Source organism: Bos grunniens, chromosome 9, assembly GCF_055505025.1.
Source record: "Bos grunniens cultivar Pamir isolate PY7600 chromosome 9, Bosgru_T2T1.0, whole genome shotgun sequence".
NCBI classification, from domain to species: Eukaryota; Metazoa; Chordata; class Mammalia; order Artiodactyla; family Bovidae; genus Bos; species Bos grunniens.
In genome coordinates this window covers 32,417,832-32,432,662 of record NC_141173.1, presented here as the reverse complement: position 1 = coordinate 32,432,662, position 14,831 = coordinate 32,417,832, and the positions used below count along the sequence as shown (strand labels likewise).

The 14,831-nt window shown below is 38.0% G+C and overlaps 1 long non-coding RNA gene across 4 annotated transcripts in view; it reads left to right on the top strand.

Annotated features, from left to right (window-relative positions):
* LOC147365749 (uncharacterized) overlaps positions 1-14,831 on the top strand; it is a 115,686-nt gene that overhangs the window by 40,442 nt on the left and 60,413 nt on the right. For 2 of the 4 annotated variants that reach the window (XR_015132711.1, XR_015132713.1), the window contains exons 1-2: positions 1,044-1,115; positions 9,361-9,444. This is a non-coding gene — a long non-coding RNA (uncharacterized LOC147365749). Of the gene's footprint in view, positions 1-1,043; positions 1,116-9,360; positions 9,445-14,831 lie in introns of those variants that run through there. The other 2 variants (XR_015132714.1, XR_015132712.1) reach the window with 1 other exon arrangement.

The following is a 14,831-nucleotide window of genomic DNA, read 5'->3' as shown; positions in this document are numbered from 1 at the left end:
TAGCTAAGCCTGAAATGAGTACTAAACCCTCGACTCATAGATATTTACCTAAGAAATTAGCTTTAAAAAATGAGGTTAAATTGTTACTGCTTTTTTTGTCACTTGCAACTGAAAGATTTTTGATTAATACCTCAGTAAAGTCACAGTCTTGCAGATGCTCAAGATTATTATTTTTGAGTAGATGCTGATGGCTTGATTTTATACTTTGATATCTGGATAAATAGGAATAGGGTGAGGAAAAAACATGACTTTGAAACTGTGGGATAATACTCTAATAAAAGGGCCTGAGAATTATTTTCTGATTTGCTACTGATCGATTGCGTAAGTCTTTTCTGAAAATGGCTCTATCATTAAAGAATGATTTTGAAGTGATGCTAAGAGTTGGGTGGGTCACTAAACTATGCTCTCCACAGCCTCCTCCGGTGAACAGTAGTAGCTCTTTAAGATGCAAATTGTCAAACACAGGTGTTGTGATAGGGATTGATTAAATGGTTCCAAATGGCTGGAATTCCCTAGAGAATGTGGTCATGCAGTAGATGGTGTCATTGCCCTGTGGTTAAGCGGTCTATTTAGAGATGGGTTTGTGGTGCTGGGTTACCATGATTGACTTACTCTTGAAGCACACTATCCAGGGCATAGAAACCACAGAAGTGTTACTCCTCTTTTTACACTGCTGATTTTTGAATACCAGATAGTAACGTTCAAACCCTAGTCTTTTAAAATCAGAGTAGTAAAATGCGTGTTACCACTTTAAGATGTTAAATGTGACTTTCAAAAGGAAAAATCCTTCAATTTTTTAAAAAAATCTTTTTACATGATACATTTCACACTTTTAAAAAGGCATGTAAAAATTTAAGCAATTGAACAGCTTGGGTGGCAAGTCCTTTATTACTTCCTCCTTTCCTTCTTTTTTTTCCTTTTTTTTTTCTTTTAAAGAAAGACATAACAATTTGGCTGTGGTGCTGGTTGTAACACTATTTTCAGCTAAAGTGGGTGTGTCATTCTGCTTTCACTGTTGCTTTATTATCCTCATAAACCCATTTCCTCTTCTCAATCAGATATCCATTATGATAACACATCACTTCAGAAATACAGACTAGTAGAGAAGAGAGAAGGTGAGTTTGTGTCATTAGCTTTGTCTTTTCTTGGGTCTTTTAACTAAATATCTCAATGGCTTTGGTAACATTTCTCAGAACATTCATGTTTGAACTTGGCAGTGATGCATTATAAATGTAAATGAAATGGGAGGGGATAAATAATGAGGTAAATGAGGATTTAAGAAGAATTGGTATGTGTGAGGGTACTGTATTTCTTCAAAATTTTTTATTAAGGCATAAAATAAGAATAAAATAATCTTAAATTTTAAGTGAAATGATTTTTAATCTTCACATCTGTGTATACCGATATAGTCACCTCCCAGGTCAGCGTGCAGAGTATTTCCAGCACTTCAGTAGCTTTCCATTCCAAGTCAATACCTGTCCTAAAGATAACTTTATTTTGACCTTTGTCATCACATAATTGTGTTTGCTCTTCTTGAACTTCTATAAATGGAAACAATATAGCATAAAATGTTTTTGTTTGTGTGGCTACTTAAGTGTAATATTTTTCTGATAGTTCATCATTATTATTGAGTGTAGCTATATGTTTTTCTTTATAAGATTATACCATAATTTGCTTTAGTTGCAAGAAATTACCACAAGTAAGCAAATCTATAGAGAAAGAAAGTAGATTAGTAGTTGCTTCCTCTTGAGGAGGAAACAGGAATTAACTCTAAAGTAACATGAAGGATCTTACTGCAACTTTGTAAATTTACTAAATATCACTGAATTGTACATTTTAAGTTGGGTGAATGTTATGAGATTTAAATATTTCACTTAAGTTGTTAACAGTTTATTTATCCATTGAACAGTTAATGGACACATGCATTCCAGTATTGCACTATAATGAGCAAAGTTGCAATAAACATTTTTAAATGTGTTCTTTGGTAAACATATGGACTCATTTAAGTTGGAGTGGACTTGTTTAGTCATAGAACACATAATTTTCATGTTCATTTCTTTTTATAATTCTTATTATAGTGCAGTATTTGTTTTATTTATTGCTAAAAGTTTTACATTTTATTATACTGTTAATCTTTTTAAAAAAGGAACCCAGAATGATCATACTTACTCCCCATAATGGAAAAATGGTAGCATCCTACCATTTGTTTTAGATATTTTCCTTTATTTTTAAAAGAAATAAAACTTTATGGACTCAATTTACATTTCTTTCTAATCTTGTACAAACTTACTGTCTTCTCTTCCTTTCCAGAAGCCTCAACCTTCATAAAGTTGGTATATTATTCCTGTTTAGTTTTTTCTTTTTGGTACTTATTTTATACGTATATATTTACATATATGTGTGTGTATTTACAAATACTTTCACAATCAGTATATAGCATTGTTATGTAACAACAAGTAAGCCTGTTCATTGGTATTTGGCATAAAGTAGGTATTTATCAAGTATTAGAGAAATAAGTCTATTAAAATAGCAGTTAGTTTTAGATTGCAAAAACTAAAGGCGTACTTAATGCAAAAACCTTGAAACTACAGAAAGACAAGGGAGCAAAAACTATAATCTCTTCTAATCTCACCACTTTAGCACAAATTTTATTAATATTTTGTCATATTTTAATAATTGTTCATATATACATTTTAAATAAGTGCTATATTGAATATGCTTCATTTCTAAATTTAAAAATAATAATAAAAATTAATATGTATTTTTTGTTTCCTCTGTTGCAGAAAGTTTTACTAAGCACTTTATATACATTATTTCATTAAAATATTTTGTGACTGTGTTTATCTACTACATGATTTTTGGTGACTGCATTGCTTTTATTGTATGGATTAATCATAGTTTAACAATTCTCCATTGTCAAACAGTAGTTTGTTTCCAAATTTTTACTTTTATAAGTAACAAATAAAAGAAATTCCTTATATATATAAATACCTTACAAGAAATTTCATATATGTACTAAAAAACTAAGATCATGGCATCTAGTCTCATCACTTCATGGCAAATAGAAGGGGAAAAGGTGGAAGCAGTGACAGATTTTATTTTCTTGGGCCCCTAAATCACTGCAGACAGTGACTGCAGCCATGAAATTAAAAGATGCCTGGTCTTTGGAAGGAAATCTGTGACAAACTTAAACAGCATATTAAAAAGCAAAGACATCACTTTGCCAACAAAGGACTGCATGGTCAAAGCTATAGTGTTTTCCAGTAGTCATGTACAGATGTGAGAGTTAGACCGTAAAGAAAACTGAAAAGTAAAGAACTGATGCTTTTGAATTGTGATGCTGGAGAAGACTCTTGAGAATCCTTAAGACTGCAAGATGATCAAACAAGTTAATCCTAAAGGAAATCAACCCTGAGTATTCATTGGAAGGACTGATGCTGAAGAGCCAAAAATTTGGCCACCTACTGTGAAGAGTCGACTCATTGGAAAAGACTGTGATGTTGAGAAAGTTCAGTTCAGTTCAGTTCAATTGCTCGGTTGTGTACGACTCTTTGCGACCCCATGGACTACAGCACACCATGCCTCCCTGTCCTTCACCAATTCCCAGAGTTTACTCAAACTCATCTCCACTGAATTGGTGATGCTATCCAACCATCTCATTCTCTGTTGTCCCCTTCTCCTCCTGCTCTCAATCTTTCCCAGCGTCAGGGTCTTTTCAAATGAGTCAGCTCTTTGCATCAGGTGGCCAAAGTATTAAAGTTTCAGCTTCAACATCAGTCCTTCCAATGAACATTCAGGACTGATCTCCTTTAGGATGGACTGGTTGGATCTCCTTGCAGTCCAAGGGACTCTCAAAAGTCTTCTCCAACACCACAGTTCAAAAGCATCAATTCTTCGGCACTCAGCTTTCTTTATAGTCCAACTCTCACATCCATACATGACTACTGGAAAAACCATAGCCTTGACGAGACAGACCTTTGTTGGCAAAGTAATATCTCTGCTTTTTAATATGCTGTCTAGGTTAGTCATAACTTTCCTTCCAAGGAGCAAGCGTTTTTTAATTTCATGGCTGCAGCCACCATCTGCAGTGATTTTGGAGCCCCCCAAAACAAAGTCTGTCACTGTTTCCACTGTTTCCCCATCTATTTGCCATTAAGCGATGGGACTGGGTGCCATGATCTTAGTTTTCTGAATGTTTGGCTTTAAGCCAACATTTTCACTCTCCTCTTTCACTTTCATCCAAGAGGCTCTTTAGTTCTCCTTCACTTTCTGCCATAAGAGTGGTGTAGTCTGCATATCTGAGGTTATTGATATTTCTCCTGGCAATCTTGCTTCCAGCTTGTCAGTAACCTCAAATATCAATAACCTCAGAGGTGGTCTGCTATTCCCATCTCTTTCAGAATTTTCCACAGTTTATTGTGACCCACACAATCAAAGGCTTTGATGCTGAAAAAGATTGAAGGCAAAAGGAGAAGTGGGAGGCAGAGGATGAGATGGTTAGATGGCATCACTGACTCAATGGACATGAATTTGAGCAAATTCCAGGAGATAGTGAGGACAGGGAAGCCTGGTATGCTGCAGTCCATGGGGTCTCAAAGAGTCAGGCACAGCTTAGCAACAGAACAACAACAACAGAAATATATGGATTTGGGCTTTCCATATGGCTCAGTGGGTAAAGAATCCTCCTGCAGTGCCAGAGACGCGGAGATGTGAGTTTGATCCCTGGATAGGGTAGATCTCTTGGAGCAGGAAATGGCAACCCATTCCAGTATCCTTGCCTGAAGAATCCCATAGATGGAGGAGCATGGTGGGCTACAGTCAATAGTGTCACAGAGAGCTGGACATGACTGAAGCAACTATGTACACACACGTATATGGAATTTGTATATATTCCTTGTATATAACTTATTTCCTTAGGTAAAAGCCCTAGAACTACAGGCCCAAGGAATAGGTACATTTTAGAGTTCCGTGATTTGTTTTGCCAGAATAAACTTCAGAAAAGTTGTACCTTTTAGACTCTCACCTGTGGTATAGGAGATGAGCTTAAGAGAAAGAAGTAGATTTTGTCCCAATATAAGATACAACCTTTTAACAGAACAGCTGTCCTGAAGATATTCAAGTAGATATTGAATAAATATCTGTTAGGGATGTTGGAATTTTGAATGGCAGTTGGTTTAGATTTTAATGACCGTTTCAACTCTCAAATTTGTAAAGGTACAATTTCCTGTTCCTCATCCTCACTGCTTAATTCTCTCAAAACAACATTCTAATAAAGACTTGTTGATCTTGATGCCAAGATTACCTTCTGGTTTCTACTTAAAATTCTCATTTGGTCTTATGTTTGCATTTCCAAGTGAATAAAAATAAGATTTCTTCATTATTTTCTTCATGACTAATTTATTTCTAAAAAGAGCATCAGTACTATATCCATAAAACTGATCCCATAGGAGGGATTCTTTTTAAAATTATATTTCAGCACCTTGATAAAATTTCTACTCATTTTTTTGTGTGCTGGGAAATGGACTACATGTGGTTAATATTTGATCCCTGTGAGATTAAAATCTATTTGAGAAAGTTCTTTCAAATAATCATAATGAGAATACAAATCTTGGTAATAAAAACTAGAAAAATAATGAACTTGTTAAGTATATTTTCACTGTGTTTTTGTACTGAACTCTACCAGTCCAGCATGGTTACTTAAATTTTAGGCTTATGTAAGATAAAGTGTTTAATCAAAAGATTGGCTATTTCGTAATTGAGCACAGTGGTAGTGAGTGCATTTTGTGAAGATATTGACACGGATATTGGGCTGCACTATCATGCATGTATAAAAAGTACAACAACATAAGTTCTTTGTCTTTGAACACTGTACAATCAATATTCCATTACCACAATGCTGGTTTCGCTATATTGTAGCTAAATTAGTGTGTCAGATATAGAAATGCTTAAACCAGACATTCAAGTAACAAGGATGATACAAGAATTCTAATTCTTTTCTCACCAGTTATGCATTTATCTTGTGTCCAAAGGCTTCTGAAAATACCTCTCAATTTAAAAGTCATTAAGATATTTATAAACATCTAAAGGAATATGGTAGTTTGTATTATTGTAAATAAAATTGTGGGACAGGAACCACATTTTAGTAACAATAATAATGACGTTTGTACAGAATCTTATAGTTAATATCCAGTGGATGTTAATATTCAACTTGATATAATTGTAAAACCTTAAAACTCAGAAAGTGAGGAATATTTAAAAATATATAAATGGAATATGGAAATGTTACTGAAATATTAATAAAGTTACAAAATTAATCTAAGGTATTCAAAGAATAGGTTATATATACATCTGAAAGTGAAAGTATTTGTCACTCAGTCTTGTCTGACTCTTTGGGATCCCAAGGACTGTAGTCCACCAGGATCCTCTCTCCATAGAATTCTCCAGATAGAACACTGGAATGGGTAGCTATTCCCTTCTCCAGGGACTCTTTCCCACCCAGGGATAGAAGCCAGGTCTCCTTGCACTGCAGGCAGATTCTTTACTGTCTGAGCCATAATGGCTTTAGTAAGGTTGAATAATGGCAAACTGACTTTAAAAATATCCCCAATTCAGTTCAGTTCAGTCTCTGAGTCATGTCCTATTCTTTGCGAGCCCATGGACCTGGCAGCATGCCAGGTCTCCCTGTCCATCACCGACTCCCAGAGCTTGCTCAAACTCATGTCCATCAAGTTGGTGATGCCATCCAACCATCTCATCCTCTGTCGTCCCCTTCTCCTCCTGCCTTCAATCTTTCCCATCATCAGGGTCTTTTCTAATGAGTCAGTTCTTTGCATCAGGTGGCCAAAGTATTGGAGCTTCAGCATTAGTCCTTCTAATGAATATTCGGGAGTGATTTCCTTGAGGATTGACTTGTTGGATCTCCTTGCAGTCCAAGGGACTCTCAAGAGTCTTCTCCAACACCACAGTTCAAAGGCATCAATTCTTCACTGCTCAGCTTTCTTTGTGGTCCAATTCTCACATCCACACAGGACTACTGGAAAAACCATAGCCTTGACTAGATGGACCTTTGTTGGCAAAGTAATGTCTCTGCTTCTTAATATGCTGTCTAGGTTGGTCATAGTTTTTCTTCCAAGAAGCAAGCATCTTGTAATTTCATGACTGCAGTCACCATCTGCAGTGATTTTGGAGCCCAAGAAAATAAAGTCTCTCACTGTTTCCATTGTTTCCCCATCTATTTGCCATGAAGTGATGGGAGTGGATGCCATGATCTTAGTTTTCTGAATGTTGAGTTTTAAGCAAATATTTTCACTCTCCTCTTTCACTTTCATCAAGAGGCTCTTCAGTTCCTCTTCACTTTTTGTCATAAGGGTGGGGTCATCTGCATATCTGAGGTTATTATATTTCTCTTGGAAATCTTGATTCTAGCTTGAAAAACATCCCTAAAATTGATATTATTTGTATAATTTTGTCTGAATTGGATAAAAAATATTTTATAGATGGGACAACTATTTGAAATTTCTCTCATGTGTAACACGGAAAATGTGTGAAAGTTGCTCAGTCATGTCTGACTCACTGGGATCCCGCAGATTGTAGTCTACCAGACCCCTTTGTCTGTGGAATTCTCCAGGCATGAATACTGGAGTGGGTTGCCATTTCTTTCTCAAGAGGATCTTCCCAACCCAGGGATCAAACTCTGGTCTCTTGTATTGTAGGCAGGTTATTTACCATCTGAGCCACCACACATCTGTTGGCAGGTAGATCTGGAGACTATTCTATAAGGACAATTTTAGGTGACTACATGGAACAAATGACTTGCTGTTTTTCAGAAACTGCTTTTCTTTCAAGGTAGATATCCTAAGTGTTTTATGTCTCTTTTTTCTTTTTGTTTTTTTATGGTTTCAAACAATAGAGATTCAAGTTGTTCCCACTCACAGTAGTTCAGAGTTAAGTAGTGTGGCCACAGATGGAGGGAAAATCCAACAATCTGGCCTCAGGAAGCATGAAAGATCAGGTCCTGGGGGAGGCCCTGGAAGCTTCAGCCACAGGGTCAAGAATATCTAGTCTCTGCCCTTTAGCCTGACTCAGCCACTTTCCAAATGCCTGCTTTTCTTTTTATGTTACCCAACCCCCATGGTTTTTTTGTTTGTTTGTTTTCTTTCTCTCTTATTTCTATATCTGCTTGTCAACAGGGAAAAAAGGAAAACACAACCTAAAAGTTGAGAATTATGTTTTATTTGGCAGACATACCAAGGACTTAAGCCAGGATGTAGCCTCTCAGATAGTTTTGAGGGACTGTTTTGAAGAGATAAGGGAGGAGTCAGGATGTATAGGAGTTTTTGCAACAAAAACAAAGTAGTTGAAAAAGCAAAAGACTGCTGCTGCTGCTAAGTCACTTCAGTCGTGTCCGACTCTGTGTGACCCCATAGACGGCAGCCCACCAGGCCCCCCAGTCCCTGGGATTCTCTAGGCAAGAACACTGGAGTGGGTTGCCATTTCCTTCTCCAGTGCATGATCATTAAAGAAAAAATGGGCATCTCGAGGCGATGAATTTAGCACTTTTCTATACATGAGAAGATGCAAGAGTTTGGGTTCATTGAAACCCATCCTTTGATAGTGCGCCTTAACTATCTAGGGCCAGTATCCTGTTTTCTCCATCCTGAATCCCTTCTGGAGGCGTTGGGGTGGGCTTTGGGTGGGGGTTGCAGTGGCTGATAGCCTGATGGCTGCAACGTCGTTTGTTAACTGATATGGCACGTGACCATCTTTGCCCACATTCATAATGTTGGTTTGTACATGGCGTGGTCTGCTCGGCCCCACAGGTGTGTGGAGAGTAACCAGCACATCTCCAGACCACTGAGGTGAATGTAGATGTGAGTGAGAGGGCAGGTGGCTGGGAGCAGGACATGTAATTGGGAGGAGGAGAACAATGGCAGTTTTGATAACTGGATACCTGAAGGCTGGAAGTGATGAGGTATCATGACTTCACCCAATTTAGCAAATATAGGGACTTGTGTGTTAAAGAAAAGCTTAACTTAAATATAAAGAAATTAGCACTTTATGCACACCTGGGTGGCATGACTGAGTAAAATTCAAACCTGCTACATAGGCAAAATCACATAAAGTGGGAGTTGTATATCTGCCTAACACTCATCCCAGAAAGGGTGACTTAATCATGCTAAACAAGGTATTAATTATTCAGTCAATCCCTGAGAATTCATGTGAATCCTGACTATTCTGCATATAATATTGTTCCTTTATTTTAATTAATGAATTGATTTCTCTGCTTGATAATGGTTCTTTGTTTTTTGTTTGAAAATCTAGAACATGGACAGCTTTTTTTTTTTTTTTTTCTTTTGGCAGACCTCCAAAATATATTCTCTTATTGTCCATTCCTAAGAACCCAGGAAGTCTCAATGAACTCTCTGACAGTCGTCTTGCGATTTGGTAAAGTATACATGCTTCTTTTTTATGATTGTTTGGGGGATAGACAATAAGCAAACTTCAGGGGCCAAACTGCTTCTCAAAGATTAAAATTAAAGCAACTTTTGGTTTCTTCTAAGAATGAAATTCACTTAAGAACTTTTGCAAACATAAACAATGGATCAGTTAGGAGATGAAAGTGCCCTGTAATCAGCGGAAGGGTTAAATACTGAGTGAGAGAGATGGGTCACAGGAATTACTTGGCAATACAAAACAGTGAATTTATATTTTGACAGATTGTGTCAATGAGGCTGCCTTAACATGACTGTATCAAAATAGAAATGTCAAAATTCTCACATCAGGAGGTTGCAGTGGAAATGCGGGAGTAGTAGCCTGGCCTTTCAGAGTGTGAGTCCATTGTTCAATTGTGACTCTCCTTTAACAGCCAGATATCAGATGAATAAATAAAACTTTGAAACAGATTGCATATACTTGAGAATACGCTGTTCTGCTTTATGGCAAAAGGCATCAAAATGCCTGGCACCATATATCAGTAACTTTTCAAACTTGTTTTTTTTTCCCCCAGAGAGATGTCAATACAATCTCTCAAATTAACATTTTCGTCTGTCATCTGTTTTGGGTGAACATGGTTACCATGTCAGTGTGAGGAGAGAGAAAGAAGTGGGAAGGAGAAAGTGTTTCCAGTTTATAAATACTTGAGTTTGAAAAGTATCAAATGACAGCCACTTGTGACTGCCTCATGACACCTAACATTTCATCCTTACCCTGAAAAATTACCTCTGCTTTCATTTCTCATTAAGGGAGAAAGAGGACTAAAATTAATTAGTATTAGGGAAGCAGACTGTTCCATTCTAAGTAGCCTAAGCTTTATTATTTGAAACATTTAAAACCACACTCCACAAAGTCCAAAATAATTCTTAGTATGAAACAAAGCTGTATTTGTAGGAAGTGAGTATCCTGCTCTTAGGACCCCTAATGCTGTTCCATAGTAAAATTAAATTAGTACTTTTATTATGACTTCCCTGGTGGCTCAGATGGTAAAGAATCCTCCTGCAGTGTAGGAAATCTGGATTTGATCCCTGGGTTGGGAAGATACCCTGGAAAAGGGAATGGCAACCCACTCCAGTATTCTTGCCTGGAGAATCCCATGGACAGAGGAGCCTGGCAGGCTACAGTCCATGGGATCGCAAAGAGTTGGACATGATTGAGCGACTAACACACACACTTCTGTTTTTGGAAGGAGGACTCCTTCCAGGGCTTGAGAATAGGCTCCTGTCTAACACTCAGAAATGAATTATCCAGGGAGACACACATTGATAAAACAAAAGAATATATTGGGAAGAACATTTGTGTAGAGAGCAGCAGGGTAATGCAAATCAGGAGAACTGCTCTGCCATGCAGCTCACAGACTCAGGGTTTACAGTATTGCGGTTAGCTTTCTGGGTTGTCTCTGGCTGATCATCTTGCTTGTGTCAATCTGTTCTGACTCAGGGTTATTCCAACGTGGCTTGCGCATCTCTCGGCTGAGATAGATGCCAGTGCAAAGGATTCTGGGAGGTTGGTTCAGTTCAGTTTAGTCGCTCAGTTGTCATATCCGACTCTTTGCAACCCCATGGACTGCAGCATGCCAGGCCTCCCTGTCCATCACAAACTCCCGAGTTTGCTCAAACTCATGTCCATTGAGTTGGTGATGCGATCTAACCATCTCATCCTCAGTCGTCCCCTTCTCCTCCTGCCTTAAATCTTTCCCAGCATCAGGGTCTTTTAAAATGAGTCAGTTCTTCGCATCAGGTGGCCAAAGTATTGGAGTTTCAGCTTCAACATCAGTCCTTCCAATGAACACTCAGGACTGATCTCCTTTAGGACAGACTGGTTGGATCTCCTTGCAGTCCAAGGGACTCTCAAGAGTCTTTTCCAACACCACAGTTCAAAAGCATCAATTCTTTGATGCTTAGCTTTCTTTATGTCCAACTCTCACATCCATACATGACTACTGGAAAAACCATAGCTTTGACTAGAAGGACCTTTGTTGGCAAAGTAATGTCTCTGCTTTTTAACATGCTGTCTAGGTTGGTCATAAATTTTCTTCCAAGGAGCAAGCGTATTTTAATGTCGTGGCTACAGTCACCATCTATAGTGATTTTGGAGCCCCCCAAAATAAAGTCAGCCACTGTTTCCACTGTTTCCCCATCTATCTGCCATGAAGTGATGGGACCAGATGCCATGACTTTGTTTTCTGAATGTTGAGCTTTAAGCCAACTTTTTCACTCTCCTCTTTAACTTTCATCAAGAGGCTCTTTAGTTCTTTTTCACTTTGTGTCATAAGGGTGGTGTCATCTGCATATCTGAGGTTATTGATAATTCTCCCAGCAATCTTGATTCCCTTGCGCTTCCTCCAGCCCAGCGTTTCTCATGATGTACTCTGCGTATAAGTTAAATAAGCAGGGTGACAATATACAGCCTTGACATACTCCTTTTCCTATTTGGAACCAGTCTGTTGTTCAATGTCCAGTTCTAACTGTTGCTTCCTGACCTGCATACAGATTTCTCAAGAGGCAGGCCACTGGTATTTCCATCTCTTTCAGAATTTTCCACAGTTTATTGTGATCCACACAGTCAAAGGCTTTGGCATAGTCAATAAAGCAGAAATAGATGTTTTTCTGGAACTCTCTTGCTTTTCCCATGATCCAGCAGATGTTGGCAATTTGATCTCTGGTTCCTCTGCCTTTTCTAAAGCCAGCTTGAACATCAGGAAGTTCACGGTTCACGTATTGCTGAAGCCTGGCTTGGAGAATTTTGAGCATTTCTTTACTAGCATGTGAGATGAGTGCAGTTGTGCGGTAGTTTGAGCATTCTTTGGCATTGCCTTTCTTTGGGATTGGAATGAAAACTGATCTTGGAGGTTGGTAGGACAATATTATGGGCTGGAATTTCCTCCCTTCTTTTGGCACCTGCCTAATTAGCTGGTGAGTTTTCAAAGCAGCCCCTCATTCCTTATTAGGACTTCCTGTTGTGAGACAACTTGTACCCTAATATTTTCAGGTAGGAAAAAAATAGAGTTCAATTTTTTTTCTTTATGATACTTCACTTTGGTGGGATTTGCTCTGTGAGAAAACTTAATTTTTTCCCCCATAAACATTTATCTCTAGCATTTTAGTTCCAGGGGGAGAATTTAAAAAGGAGGGAAACTTTGTGGGAGATCATATAGAAGTTCCCCCAAATATACATAATTAATGTGGAGTAGCTGAACAAAGAATGTGCTTTTCTTGTCTTGTTATAATGTAAATATTTCCTTTTTTACTCAAATGACAGCTAATGTTTCATCAGGATTAAACTCCTTCAGTATGCTAACTCTCCATTTTACCCTCTCCTTCAGACAAACATGTGCAGTCCAGCAGTTTAGTATTTTTTTCGCATTCTTTAAGGACTTCAGGTGACAAGAGCAAAATAAGACGGTGTTGGGGAAATGCATGGCTGTGACACTAGTGTTACCATTGTGAAAGGAAAATAGAAGAGGAGTCAGTATTGATAAGAGAGCTCTCTAAAATAGAGCCGGGAAGCCACTGAGAAAGTGTGACTTAGACATGTCTCAGCCTGGAAGAAATCTGACCCTTTGACCACTTATTGTCCTAACGAAGGCCTCCAAAAGATCTGCCAGAAACACAAGATACTTATTGACCCTTATCCTAAAAATAACTCAAAACAGCCTATCTCCTTATGGCATGCCTCGCCAGAATAACTCGTCATACCTTAAGGACACATATTTGCTGACTTGTGTCAGGGTCAGTGGCAGTTCTCACTGGGCAACTCTGATAACCTCGTGGCTTTTTGCCATTATAAACCCCTGACTCCTCCTCTTCCCCAGAACACTTTCGGTTTTACTGGAATCTGTGTCTCCTGAGTTGCAGTTCTTAAGAACACAAATGTAATTCCCTGGTGGCTTAGACAGTAAAGTGTCTGCCTACAATGCGGGAGACCCAGGTTCAATCCCTGGGTTGGGAAGATCTCCTGGAGAAAGAATGGCAACCCACTCCAGTATTCTTGCCTGGGAAATCCCCTGGACAGAGAAGCCTGGTAGGCTACAGTCCATGGGGTCACAAAGAGTTAGACATGGATTTTACTTACTTACTAAGAACACAAATAAAACCCTTTGTTCTTTGCGGCCTTGGTACTAATCACTATTTAACACAATTTATTGGCTGGTAAATTATAGGAAGTAAGCGAGACTGCTCGGTCTGAGTTCCCTATGTCTAAACATGCAGATTTACTTCAGAGGCTGGATTGTGAGGAATAAATGAGACAACATATGTGAGAGAGGTTAGTAAATTATAAAACACAACATTAACTGTTATTGCAGAACAGTTATCTAAACAATGATATGAACTTAGAGCTCTTTTTAGGTGGGCAGAGTTAGAAACAGTTTACCCAATAAGTCCTAGAATTGCTTGAATTCCAGGTTAAAAAACAAACAAACAGTGTATGAGGCTGATGAACTGTGCAATCCTCCATAGATATCTGTTCTGCTGTTAGAATAAAAGTTAAGAGCATTAAAAAAAAATAAAAGCTGAACTTTAGGTAGAGGCTAAATTGTCTCAAGATTTCAGACCCAATTCTTTTAATTAAAAAAAAAAGTTTATTCTTAACATTTTTCCACTCCATCCATCCATCCCTTATTCATCAAATATTATCAACAGATCCCTGCCACGTACTGTGTTTAGAAAAGAGTAGAAGAAAGTATATTGTATTGGTACCGAAATTACTTCAGTTTAATTTGTGACCTTTTCAGCCTCTCTGTACCCTGGCTTACCTGCCCACATTCTCTACTCATCCTGTCTCTTTATTGAACCAATTCTACTCTTCAAGTACCATCTTAGTTCTTTCTCCTTCAGTGAAGAAATTGGTGGTGACTCCAGTCCTTAGCAGTCTCTCTTTATTGTACTTACGTTTAAAATTTCTCATTATTCCCTTATCATGTGCTCCTCTGGGTGGTTAGCAACAACTTATTATATACTTGAGTTTGCCTATCCATGCATTTGAACATTCCTTGAATACATATTAAGTATAATTATGTGCCAGATATCAAACTAGATGGCAGTTGTGCAACATTACCATAAGACCTACTCTTGCTCTTGCATTTTTATTCATAGTCTCCTAACTTAGAATACTGTCCAGGAAGGGAAGGACTGCGTTTCAGCCTGAAGTCATGGACTCTGGAACTGAGATATAAAAGCAATGTATATAGTTGGCCCTCTGTATCTACAGGTTCTATATGGGTGAATTTAATCAACTGTGGATCAAAAATATTTTTAAAAAATTCTAAGAAGTTCCAAAAGCAAAACTTGAATTGGGTGGTCATGGGCAACTATTTATGTAGTGAAAGAAAGTGAAAG